The sequence below is a fragment of the Ptychodera flava genome, chromosome 15 (assembly GCF_041260155.1).
Source record: "Ptychodera flava strain L36383 chromosome 15, AS_Pfla_20210202, whole genome shotgun sequence".
Taxonomy (NCBI): domain Eukaryota; kingdom Metazoa; phylum Hemichordata; class Enteropneusta; family Ptychoderidae; genus Ptychodera; species Ptychodera flava.
Genome location: NC_091942.1, coordinates 22,070,180 through 22,083,235, shown reverse-complemented (window position 1 = coordinate 22,083,235; position 13,056 = coordinate 22,070,180).

Here is a 13,056-nt window from a genome sequence, read left to right as displayed (position 1 = left end):
GGGGTATGGAGGATTTCGAGGAAAAAAATTGTCACCAGGTAAAATAAAAGACAAAAATTAAGCCTGTAATGGCTTGAGAAAAAAATATTCTCATAACAGACAGAAATAAAAAAGGAATTGTCACAATGCTGTTGAAATGAGCAAAATTTTGGAAACTTCATTCTCATGTATTCTTTGCTGGCATGCTGCCAAAGGCATGCAAATGTTTTTACCACAAGTAATTCTTATGTGTTGTTTTTCCAGCACTTATGATATAAGCATTCACTACTGTACACCTCGGTGCACTTGATGTTTTCCTTCCCTTTTCTGACCCAAGAAATCATGTTTCAGGATTTCTGTTGCAATATCTCAATGGTATAGGCAATATCTAGATGGGACTATTTGACTTCTCTAAATCGTGAAAATTTAAAACACAAGATAGGAGTCAATAAACTAGTGTTAAAACCAATACATTATTCTCTCAATATAAATATGTTAGAAAGATTACAAGTTGACAATGAAAATTGAGGAACAACAAATATAATTAAATACAATGTGTGAGCCTTGTTTCTCTGACCACAAAAGATAACATCTCCCCTGAGAACTTAAAAGGAATTGACTGTTTTAAAGAAAAGCAGGTATAGTACTGATCACAGTTGATTTGCCAAAAAAGTGTTCTATAATTTAAAGTTGTATATATAATAGACTTTCCATTTTGTTTGTCATTTGTTGGAATGTAAAATGAATAAATAAAAACATCCTGTGATATGTGAAACACTGGCTTAAATTTGAAAAATTGCACTGCTACTCCATTTGAAAAAAAAATTGATGCAGGTCTGACTGTAGAAATAAAAAAATGCTGTCTCTCTAACAAAAAAAAGTTCCCATACCCACTTCCTGCATACCCCCCCCCCCCCCGAAATCAAATGGGTCTCCCCTTAATATGGGCATGCGCACATAACAAGTTATGTTTCTCGGTCAGTTGCGAATTTTGACGTTTTAGGTTGGTTTTAGCGTATATTCGATTGCTGTCATGTATTTTTTGGCACGAACCGCTCCTTCGATAGACTGAAGAATGATGGCCTCCGTACTCCCCAGTACCGGCGAATCCATTGCTTTTAATAGCGAGGCAATCCCACCGGCGGTCCGTACTAATAGCATGTCATAACAAACTAGCGTCTTTTTATGTTGATATACTGTCCTTTCGACACAGCGATAACTTTTAGTTTTCTGTTCCTTATTTTGGGTAATTTTGACAGTTGTGCATTGATTTTGACATCATCTTTTACTTAATAACCGTCGATGTCGGCAACTCTCTCGCTAGCCCTGCGTACGATGCTGTGTGTTAGGAACGCACACAGGGAATGCACTGCGTACACTGCGTACGTACGCAGGGCTAGCGAGAGAGTTGCCGACATCGACGGTTATTTACGAAAAGTGAATAAAAGACTGGCATTTTTGGAAGCGATCGAGTAGCTGAGGCGGGCAGGGATACGACTTGGGCCCAAGAACGCTGAATTTCGGCAGTAATTTGGCTTTTTACGTCAAGTCCCAAAATGGATTTGAAGTCACCGACCCTACGTACGGGTCTTTGCAGGGCTGTGGTGAGCGGGGCGAATAGCTGTAGCGGAACACACAGCATCGTACGCAGGGCTAAATCCGACATGGTAGTTTGGCATGATCATCAGATCATACATGATCCGAGATTGCAGTTTAGCAAGGTCACGATAACTAATGTTGTTTGTTTCACTGTTGTTATGTAGGTCATTCCCCCCACACTCATCATGACTTGAGTTCAATTAGTCTAGAACATTCTCAAGGTCACTGCCCTTGATGACCTCACAACCTTGAATTCAATTAGTCATGTTTGGAATGTTCTGGAAAGTTGATTAGTTGTGTAAGGGAGATAATTTTAGAACAGTAATTAGCATGTCAATAAAAGTTCTAGATTGTTCTTATATGCCTTTATAAAAGGGACGTGCTCAGCTTCCAGTCAGACTTTTGGGATCGTGTCTCTTGTGTGTTACATAAACTCCAGCAGTAGTCATTCTCAAGACTTTTCAAGACCTTCACTGTCAACGCTGGATTTATACTGTGGACTTTGTGAGCTTCAAGCCTGCAAACCAAAGGACTGTTCATTCATCCGACTGACTGTTACAACTCTGAGACTGGAGCTTTGCCGTCCCAGCTGAGATAAGTACTGTACACTTTAAAGCTTGTATTCTATCCCTAACTTAGCAATTAGTTTTATTTTCGTAATAAATTTTGTTTAAACGTTAACTGCTGAGTTCACCCTTTTGTTCGTTTTCTCTGCACGTAACAAAATTGGGGGCTCGTCCGGGAAACGAATATTTTGAGCCGTTTGACAACATTTTGACAGCTTTTCAAACTACTATATACTGTGAACTCAGCGAAATTTAATCATGGCGGAATTTAAACCAGAGGAAATGGATGACCTTGATCAGGACACATTTGATTCCCTCAGAAAAGACGATCTCATAACACTGGCCAATTTCCTTAAGGTAGAAGTTAAACGATCTATGCGCAAGCGAGAAATACAGTTCAAGATTGCAAAACATTTAGTTAAATCAGGCCATTTTGAGGAGTCTGCCTTAAAAGATTATGAGCCCGAGTCTACCTCTGAACTCAGAAAATTAGAATTAGAAATGCAGACAATTTGGAGATCAAGAAACTAGAATTACAAATGAGAGAGAAAGAATTACAAATGGAAGAAAGACAGAGAGAGAAAGATAGGCAGGAAAGATTAGAAATGGAAGAAAGACAGAAAGAGAGGGAATTGGAATGAAAGAAAAGAATTGCAAATGGAAGAAAGACAAAGGGAGAAAGAAAGAGAGAAAAAGAAAAGGAAAGAGAATTAGCAGAACACCGACTGCAGTTAGAAATGAGACGTTTAGAGCTTAGAAAGTCAGGAAATTCTTCCCTTCAGACAATTTTGACATCACTAAGCATTTCAGGTTAGTTCCCCCTTTCCAAGAAAAGGATGTTGATAAATATTTCCTTCATTTTGAGAAAATTGCTCAGAGTCTGGATTGGCCTAAGGAGTCCTGGTCTATGCTTTTGCAGAGTGCTTTGGTGGGTAAAGCCAGAGAAATTTACATTCAGTTGTCAGTAGACAGGCTTCAAATTATGATTCTGTGAAGGAATTAATTCTCAAGGGCTATGAGTTGGTGCCTGAAGCTTACCGTCAGAAATTTAGGGATTGTGAGAAAGCAAAGGATCAAACTTATTTTGAATTTGCTCGAACAAAAGAACAACTGTTTGATCGTTGGTGTTCTTCTGAAAAGGTCAGTCAGAATTATGACAAATTACGACAGCTTGTTTTGATTGAGGAATTTAAAAGGTGCATCCGGAGTGACATCAAGACATTTATCAATGAACAAAAGGCAGATACATTGGAGGTTGCTGCACGTTTGGCCGATGATTATTCATTGACCCACAAATCTTCATTTCTCAGCAAACCATCCCAGTCCTTTTCATACAGAACAATGCAGGTAAATTTAACTCCTCCTTTTCATCCAAGAATTTTTCAAAGGAGAGTAGGAAATCAAATGACAACAGTTCACAGAGTTCAAGTAACACTCCCACATCATCAGATCCCAAGTCTCAATCTCCTTCTGACAAACAGTTGGTACACTTTCTTGTAATTATTGTAAGAAAGACGGCCATTTAATGTCAGAGTGTTTCAAATTGAAAAGAAAACGTGAAGGTCAAAGTGGTCAAAGTGGATCTAAGCCAACCGGCTTTATTTCTTCATCAACTCAATTAGAGTCTAATAATGTGTGCAACCACATTTTCTGAGGTTAAACCCCTCTTATCCCCAATTAATGAGGTCAAGGTCAATTCTTCTCAAGATAGCATTATGGGTATTTTCGAGCCATTTATTCATAATGGTTTTATATCACTTTCTAGTGATTTCTCTTCCGCTACCCCTGTCAAAATTTTAAGAGATACCGGGGCTTCCCAGTCTCTTTTGTTGGCAGATACCCTGCCGTTTTCTGAAAAGTCATTTTCAGGTTCTAAAGTTCTTATTAAGGGGGTAGATTGCAATGACTTTATTCCTGTTCCTCTCCATAATGTCTATTTGTCTTCGGACTTTGTTTCTGGACCTGTGACTTTAGGTATTAGGCCTTTTTTGCCTTTTGAAGGGATTCACCTTCTTCTTGGAAACGACCTTGCTGGGGACAAGGTCATTACTAATCCACTTGTGACTGATAATCCTAGTTTAGATCAGAATCCAGAGCCAATAGAGGAAGAAATTCCCGGCCTTTTCCCATTCATGTGCCATTACTCGAGCCATGTCAAAGAAAACTTCGAGAATCAAAATACTCTCAAAAATAATGTCACAGATGTTGACTTAAATGACACCTTTCTCAGTCAGGTGTTTGACACGGATCATTCCGTTATCCCTCGTGGATTTGAAACTTCCAGTAAAACTTCTGCTGACCAAAGTCAGACATTTTCTAGATCAAATCTCATTGCAGAACAACACAAAGACCCAGATATTTTTGTCTTTGTTTGACAGGGTAGATGATGAAGGTAAAACTTCAGATAGCTCTGTTTCCTATTATACAAAATCTGGTATTCTCATGCGTAAATGGAGACCTCCAGATGTTTTGGTTGATGACGATTGGGCTATAAAACATCAAATTGTGGTTCCAAAGCCCTACCATGCTGAAATATTGCGCCTGGCCCATGAACCCCCCTGGGCTGGTCACTTAGGAGTCAGGAAAACTTATCATAAAATTCTCAGTCACTTTTATTGGCCTAATCTCAGGCAGGATGTAGCACATTTCTGTAAAACTTGTCACACATGTCAAGTGGTAGGAAAGCCGAATCAGACTATTCCAAAGGCCCCTTTACAGCCAATTCCTGCATTTCAAGAACCATTTAGTAGGATACTAATAGACTGTGTTGGGCCCCTACCAAAAACAAGATCAGGAAATGAGTACATGCTGACAATTATGTGTACATCAACTCGGTTCCCAGAAGCCATACCACTGAGAAATATAAGACAAAGACTATAGTGAGAGCTTTAGTCAAATTTTTCACTTTATTTGGCCTCCCTAAATGTGTCCAGTCCGATCAAGGCTCCAACTTTATGTCTGGTATTTTTCAACAAGTAATGGATCAGCTAGGCATTAAACAGTATAGGTCATCCGCCTATCATCCAGAAAGTCAGGGTGCTCTTGAGCGATTTCATCAAACTTTGAAAAACATGATTAGGACCTACTGTTTTGACACAGAGAAGCAGTGGGATGAAGGAATTCATTTTCTGCTCTTTGCTGTTAGAGAGTCAATTCAAGAGTCTCTTGGTTTTAGCCCATTTGAGCTTGTATTTGGACATACAGTCCGTGGCCCACTTAAGCTCGTTAAAGAGAAATTCCTATCAGACGATGATGATTGTCTGAATATTTTGCAATATGTGTCAGATTTTCGTACAAAACTCTCTAAAGCATGTGAATTAGCCAGAGAAAATCTTGAGTCATCTCAGCAGTCAATGAAAACCAAATATGATAAAAGCACCTCAAAACGGAAGTTTGAACCAGGTCAAAAGGTTCTTGTTCTACTTCCAATTCCTGGCAAACCACTCCATGCTCGTTACTTTGGGCCATACCTAATTGATAAGAAATTGAGTGATTTAAATTACATCATAATAACACCTGACAGGCGAAAACAAAAACAGCTATGTCACATAAATATGCTTAAGCCATATTTGGATAGGGATAATCCTACTATAACTCAGCCTGTCAGTACAGTCAGTTCTAACCATTATGAAGATAGTGATACTGAAACTGACTTGAGTGAAAATACTCTAAACTCAAAGCTGGGCTCGGTCAAGCTTCAGAACTCAGAAATCCTGGAGAAGCTGGAGTCTACAAAGTTGGCACACCTCCAGCCAGAACAACAACAACAGGTGAAAGAACTGCTCCATGAATATAAACACCTGTTTCAAGATGTTCCAACGAGGACAACGTCATCTATCACGACGTTGATGTTGGGGACAGTAAGCCTGTAAAACAACATCCATACAGACTGAATCCAACAAAAGCGAAATATCTCCAGGAAGAAGTCAAATACCTGCTGGACAATGACTTTATTGAACCCAGTAAAAGTAACTGGAGTTCGCCATGCATACTTGTTCCCAAATCAGATCACAGTTATCGTATGTGCACGGACTTTAGGAAGGTCAACACTTTAACAAAGACAGACACTTTCCCAATCCCGAGGATTGATGACTGCATCGACCGAGTGGGAAAAGCCAAGTATGTGACAAAATTTGACCTACTGAAGGGATTTTGGCAAGTCCCTCTGACGGATCGTGCTCGTGAAATATCCGCCTTTGTTACACCAGACGGATTGTTCCAGTACAAGGTGATGCCATTCGGAATGAAGAACTCTCCGGCAACGTTCCAACGGATGATCAACGACGTCATATCCGGGCTAGACGGGTGTGCAGCCTACGTTGACGACGTCGTCCTGTATAGTGACACCTGGGAGGAACACATCAAGCTCATGCGGAAGTTCTTTGAGAGACTGAGCAAAGCAATGTTGACTGTCAACCTTGCCAAATCTGAGTTTGGTTGGGCTAGGGTAACTTACCTCGGACATACTGTAGGACAGGGTGAGGTAAAACCTGTTGATGCCAAAATCAGTGCCATTTCAAGTTTTCCCATACCAAACTGCAAACGACAACTGATGCGCTTTCTCGGTATGGCTGGTTACTACAGAAAATTCTGTCCAAATTTCTCCACAATTACTGAGCCTTTGACTAACTTACTTAAAAAGAAAGTAAAGTTTGTTTGGTCAGAGCAATGCCAACAGGCATTTGATACACTTAAAGCCATACTGCAAAGTGCCCCAGTGTTGTCTGCACCAGATTTCACTTTGCCATTCAAATTAGCTGTAGATGCTAGTGATACGGCTGCTGGTGCTGTTTTATTGCAAGAGGATAGTCATGGTGTAGATCATCCTGTTTGCTATTTTTCACGCAAATTTAACAAATCCCAGAGAAACTACTCTACAATTGAAAAAGAGTGTTTATCTTTGATATTAGCTTTACAGCATTTTGAAGTTTATGTTACTTCTTCAAATCAGCCAATAGTGGTTTATATTGATCACAACCCTCTTGTTTTTCTGCAGAAATTTAAAGGCAAAAATCAGAGATTGCTAAGATGGAGTTTAATGTTACAGGAGTTTAATCTTGACATTAGACATATCAAAGGCAGAGACAATTTAATTGCAGACTGTCTCTCTCGTATTTAGAGTTTATTGTTGTTCACTTTCAAGAAATTTTATTGTTGTTCACTTTCAAGAAACTTTACTTTAGAGTAAAACAAAATTTGAGTACTTAAATCCTTTTTCAAGATTACATTTGTAAAAGAAAGATTTTTCTTTGAAAAATTTTCTTTTTTTGAAGAGGGGGTGTGTTATGTAGGTCATTTCCCCCACACTCATCATGACCTGAGTTCAATTAGTCTAGAACATTCTCAAGGTCACTGCCCTTGATGACCTCACAACCTTGAATTCAATTAGTCATGTTTGGAATGTTCTGGAAAGTTGATTAGTTGTGTAAGGGAGATAATTTTAGAACAGTAATTAGCATGTCAATAAAAGTTCTAGATTGTTCTTATATGCCTTTATAAAAGGGACGTGCTCAGCTTCCAGTCAGACTTTTGGGATCGTGTCTCTTGTGTGTTACTAAACTCCAGCAGTAGTCATTCTCAAGACTTTTCAAGACCTTCACTGTCAACGCTGGATTTATACTGTGGACTTTGTGTAGCTTCAAGCCTGCAAGCCAAAGGACTGTTCATTCATCCGACTGACTGTTACAACTCTGAGACTGGAGCTTTGCCGTCCCAGCTGAGATAAGTAGTCTGTACACTTTAAAGCTTGTACTCTATCCCTGACTTAGCAATTAGTTTTATTTTCGTAATAAATTTTGTTTAAACGTTAACTGCTGAGTTCACCCTTTTGTTCGTTTTCTCTGCCGTAACAATGATGCAAAAAACAAAACTCACCCAAATGTTTTCAGTTGTTCACCAGTATATGGATCCCATAGGATGACTCTAGTATCCCATGAACATGTTGCAAGCAAGGCTCCGTCCGGTGAAAATTTACAGGAAACAACATCATTGTAATGACCTTCCAGCCTTTTCCATAAATGTATGTCTTTTGGTAAGCTAACAACTTTCCATAAAATTATCTGAAAATTAAACAGCAATCTTCATTATTGCAGAGACAGTGTCACTCCTGCATTTCAACATTTTAAAGCTAGATAGCAGAATAACAACCGAATTGTTGAAAGGCAAAATTTTGCAAAGGTTTTTTCTTTCACTAATGTTGGCCTTTGGTATTGTTGACAGCAGAGCTAAAGAAAGAGAAGTTTGATTTGAATCATTTCTATCATAAACATTTCACATATTCTGGTTACAGTAACAATGCTACTGTTACACTCTTGTAAGAATTCACTAAGGACTGGCTGCTGTCTAAAAAATATGGAAATATTCAAGACTAACTTGGGAAGATCTGTGATGACTTGAACCATTACTTTTTGATCGATAACTACAGAGAAGTTTTGGTATAGCTTACATGTTACCCTTTTCCTGCCAAGTCGGTGAAAATCCGCTTGAAATTCGGTGTAGCCAGAATCTAGCAGCCACGGCCGTTATTCTCCAAGGCCGGTGGAAATCGGGCTCCTTTTTGGTACCCCCTTTCCTGCCTAGTCGACGGAACTACGTGTAGCAAACCCTTGCTCACGCTAGGGGTCGTTCGAGGACAGGTTTTGGCGAGGAACGCGTTTGCTCTCGAAATGGGTTCACAGGGAGTCCAAGGACAGGGAAAGGTGCAGAAACCTGTCCGCCAGTCCCCACACCCGAGGGGGGCTGGTTTTTTTTTACCGCTTTTTAGCGGACTTGGCAGGATAGCATGGTGACGTTTTCTGGCGGAGTTGGACGTACTTGGCTGCCTGGCACTATACAGATTGCTGCCGAACTTGACCAACTCGGCAATGCTAATCTAGAAGGCTACCTCTTGCAAACGACTTGGCAGATATGCCGATGGTGCGAGACGAAAGTCACTTATTCAGTTGTGCGATGACTGAAAATGAGAACGTATTTTTGACGGGACGGCTCGACTTGTTCCTCCCATGGAACGGATATGAACGACTCGGAAATACCATTACAAACTGGTGTCCGACGTACTAAGCTGGGCTTCAGCTCTGCAAGTTCAAGCCAGGCAACGTCCTTCACCGCCTTGGCCGTGCCATTCAATGGACGTAGCTTTGGATTTTTTATTTATTCCATCGTCCGAAGTACTGGCTCTGGTTTGCAGGCAAACGTATCCTCTTGCCGACGCATTGGTAACTACGTACGCTGTTTGCGTACAGAGAATTCAAAAGGGCACATAAGGTCAATATGCTACATGTACGGGGATACGTCTGCATTTAGCAGGGACTGCTTTTGTTATGCAAACCAGCTAGCAGTACAATATGGCTGCCAGCATGTGGACACGTCGATGGCTAGAACAATGGAAGCATATTGCGTTGCACCCGTGCATCGCAAAAGTGAACTGAAGACTTGGGGGTAGTGACTGGTTATCACTGGTTAGCTGCAGCCCAAGCCATGTCGGTACAAACCCGTACCTGACTGAGGACCACTCGATTAAGTCAGTAATGAACGGTAACACTCGTAAACCAACTCCAACTGAGCTGGCTAAACTACGTGAAGCTGTGCTTCAATGCTCAGCCATGTCGTTAATACAACGGCAAAAACGTAGTTTTTGTGCTACACTGCCAAGTCGTTGGAGGTACGTATTCAATTGACCCTACCCTGGGGAAACAGGACAGGTTTGCGGTGCTGCTGCACCCCTAGCACGACCTCAGGGTCTCTGACTAACAGACGAGTGAGGTGATGTTTGTGCCTAGCGGACGTGCGTAATACTGAAGGAGTTTATTTCCGAAAAAATAAACATGAAACGGCAATAAAATGACGCACTCCCAGGGCAAACAAAGCCGGTGACCTCAATTTTTTTCTGCAGCAACCCTTGAGCTCCTTCCCCTGTCTACGGGCATGTAGAAATTATCGGAAGTCTAACACGTATAAGTACGGCTAAAACAACCCTGAAAATGGGCGATTTCTGCCAAAATGCCTGGCAGGATAACATGCAGGAGAGCCAATCTTTTGCAGGCACATATTATGGGGCGGTTTCTACTGACTTGGGAGAATAACGGACAAGGGCGCTCGGCAGGAAAAGGGTTAATGTACAGTAGACTCTCATACTATGAATATATCGACTGTCACTGCATGTGTGCAAATCACTCATCCATACATATCAAAAATGTAGTATTGCGACGTTTGAGCTGCCAGAAGCCAGAATTTACAGTTTACGAGAAAGTTATCTTACATGTAAAACTCAGTTCTACTGTGAACAAAATGCAAGCTATGTTGTATAACTATCGTGAATAGCATAATATTTTGTACCTGTCACCGTGTCAGAAAATCAGAAGGAAACAACCAGTCAGACAAACTGGTGGTCAGGATGATACTGTCCAATTTTAATATTTGTCTCTCGGCACACACCAGATACTCATGACTGTAAAACAAACATTTCCATATAATTGTATATTCAGTTTTTATATTTAGTTTGCTTTTCACCATATTGTATGTCCTTCCCTGCACTACATAATTCAAAATTAAATATTGTTTTTGCCTATACTACTTGAGGGGTAAGCTTATTTAGTCTCATACATTAAGATGCACTGTTGTACCTACAGAGTCCAAACTTTTTATCATTGTATTGTAGATAGGTGTACACTCCAAATACTAAGTACAAGTGTGGTGAGTGTAACAAGCAAATGTTTTTTAGTCAATGGTTCATAGCAAGGTTGTTGATACTTAGAATCCGCACTTGAACTTATGCTGGAGCGGTAACCAACCAGTTCAAATAACTTTCATTTATGTCAAAACAATTTGACTTTTTGCCAAATTTCACATTTATGGCAATTAATAAACAGTAAGGAGGTACAAAGGACGTCGGTGCCCCCGGGCCCCATGTTAAATCCTAGAATGAACACTGTATGCTGGGACATTGTCAACCCCCCCCCCGGGGTCTGGCGTACCATAGATCGAATTCCCCACTACCAGGACACGAAGTGCGATCAATATCCCCTGTTGCCCCGCACTCCCACGGTGGAAAACATTGATAGGTGCATGACATTTAAGTCTGAATCATATGATTCAGAGTCAATCATCATCTGCATCTGTTACAGGTCTTGACGGAGAAATTTTCATCATTTTCATCATTTGAACCCCCCCCCCCCAACTTCTGAGTTCAGCATTGGGGGGGGGGGGGGGCACCCCCCCCCCCCCCCCCCCCCCCCCCCGGTTCCTACGCCTATGGACGAGTGAGGTGATGTTTGTGTCTAGCGGACGTGTGCAATACTGAAGGAGCTTATTTCCGTAAAAGTAAGCATGAAACAGCAATAAAATCACGCTCCCCCTGGGGCAAACAAAGCGGGTGACCTCAATTTTTTCTGCAGTAACCCTTAAACACCTTCCCCTGTTTACGGACATGTAGAAATTATTGAAGTCTAACACGTGTAAGTACGGCTAAAACTACCCTGAAAATGGGCAATTTCTGCCAAAATGCCTGGCAGGATAACGTGCAGGAGAGCCAATCATTTGCAGGCACATATTATGGGTCCGTTTTCTACGGACTTGGCAGGATAAAGGACAAGGGCGCTCGGCAGGAAAAGGGTTAATCATATGGGGTGAGAACACTGCCAAAATTATCTTGAAATCTTTATTTAAACTTGTCTCATCATTATTATTCCATTATTTGGTGATTCGGTTATAATTATGTCAGTATTTGGCCATTATTATGCAATTATTTGATCAATATTTGGAAATTATTTTGACATCATTATGAACTTATTTGGTAATTCTGTCGTTTTGACATTTTTCAGCATTGATGTCTTGATTTGGAACTTATTTCATCATTATTATGCCATTTTTGGTCATTTGGTCATTTTTATGTCATTTGGTCTTTACTAGCAATTATTTGGTCATGATTACGACATTATCTCGACATCTTGATATTATTATGAAATTATTTGGTTAATTTAGTGGTTGTGCTATTATTTAGTATTAATGTCTTGATTTGGAACTTATCTCATCATTATTATTCCATTATTTGGTGATTTGGTCATTTTTGCGTCATTATTTGGTCATGATTACGACATTTTCTCAACATCTCACCATTATTTGACCTCATTTATTATTCTTTTATAACACACTTGTTTTTATGAGTATTTGTTATATTGCAGCATTAAGCTATACCGCACCTAACACTTGAGAAATTCGAAAAATATTAATCCAATTATCCCAAATTAGTTCCAATCGTGATTTAAGCCAATGCTGGACAGTATTATCATAGGGCTGACAGGTAGTATAATGTTCTGCAGAATAGGAAAGTATTTCACCTCAGAACTGGGTGAAAGAAAGCGTTTTCACCTCAGAATAAGGGCGAAGGATGGTATTTTCACCTCGCAATATGGTGAAGGAGCTACTGACTGAAAAGCTGGTACTGATCAGTATAAAGGAAATACTTGTTCAATGAAGATGTCTCATCATAGGTATTATTTCTCAAACATGGTTATTCTTATTGTAAACTCATAGGGGCACGGTCGCTAACCTAACGACTTTTTATTGCTTTGTTTGTTATGAAACGTTATGACTTTTCCGCGGTAAAGAAGTATGTTGATTCGTTGTGAAGGACTCCAACCTTTAAAACTGCATTGTCTCCCCATGATTTTGTTTCTTTCTTTTGTTTTTCCTTCAATTGCTCAATGTTGTTTTTCTTCAGCAGAGCGCAATATTAATAGCGAAAACAATTGTTTTTATTAACCCTTTTCCTGCCAAGTCCATATTTCACCATCAGGTCAAGATGATTAAAATTAATGAAACACAACATATTCCATATAGTGTATTTTAACATAATACTGTACATTTGAAGGCTGTTGAAAACATAAATACTGTAAACTTGATTTTTTTGGACTAA